We start from the raw sequence: 1,064 nt of genomic DNA on the forward strand, positions 1-1,064 counted from the left end.
GCCTACCCAGAACGAAACATGGAGCTGTAGCTTTAAGTTCCTATGCTCCACTGATTTAGAATAAACTTCCAGAAAACTGTTATAGTAGCAGAACCCTGAGTTGCTTTAAATCTAGATTAAAACAATTTTCATTTAGAGTGCCCTTTCACTGTGTGATCTGAACATCATTTTCAGTCAAACCTTTTTTTTTAATCAACATTATTTTATATATAATCATCTTTCCCACATTCTTTCAATATGTCAAATGAAGCTAGCTGCCATTTCCCCTAGTCCTGACCACACCACTGAACCCAAACTGTTCATCCCAACGGGTCACAGCATGGGTCACAGTTGTTTTAATCTCCGATTCCATTATTTTCCATGTTACACTGGCTGCAGTACATATAAAGAGGCTCTTATGCAGGGTGAGCAGATCCACTGAGACAGATTATGAAAATTTATTAGAAATAGATAAATGAATAAAAAAAAAATTAAATAACTGACACAGCTACAAAGCAAAGCCCCACTTTGTTAGTGTCAATCCATATCCTGTCCTCCTGAACTCCTGTTAATGGTAAAGTATAGACTGTATACAGACTATAGGGTGTACCGCAAAATAAGCCGTGCCCACTACATTTTTTTAAAAACTGGAAACTTGCATATATAGGCCACTCATATCTACTGAACTGTCTCCCAGCAAACCTGTAGGGGAAGCTCTACATATAGATGTTAGAGGGGGGACGTTAGATTGTTGGCTCACAGCAATAGGAGCTTCTACTAAAAGATGGGGCTTCTTTGACCTACCCCTCTGGCGGTTAAGAAAAATCCAGAAAAGCTGCACCTTCTTATAAGCTACATCGGCGGTCTTCAACAGGGGGTCCGTGACCCCTAGGGCGTCCATGGAGGTACTGCATGGGGGTCGCGAAAGTTTGGTTGATAAGACTTTTTTTTACATTCAACCCTGCAATTTTTTCCTCTAATTGAAATGTTTTTAAATTCACATTAACATGAATTCACCATACTGTAGTAAACAGATAAATGGAGGCAGAAGATGTCTTTCAGGCATCAATGAACACATTCGGCGA

The sequence above is a fragment of the Cyprinodon variegatus genome, unplaced genomic scaffold (genome assembly GCF_000732505.1).
Source record: "Cyprinodon variegatus isolate N-32 unplaced genomic scaffold, C_variegatus-1.0 Scaffold23, whole genome shotgun sequence".
In the NCBI taxonomy this organism is placed as follows: Eukaryota; Metazoa; Chordata; class Actinopteri; order Cyprinodontiformes; family Cyprinodontidae; genus Cyprinodon; species Cyprinodon variegatus.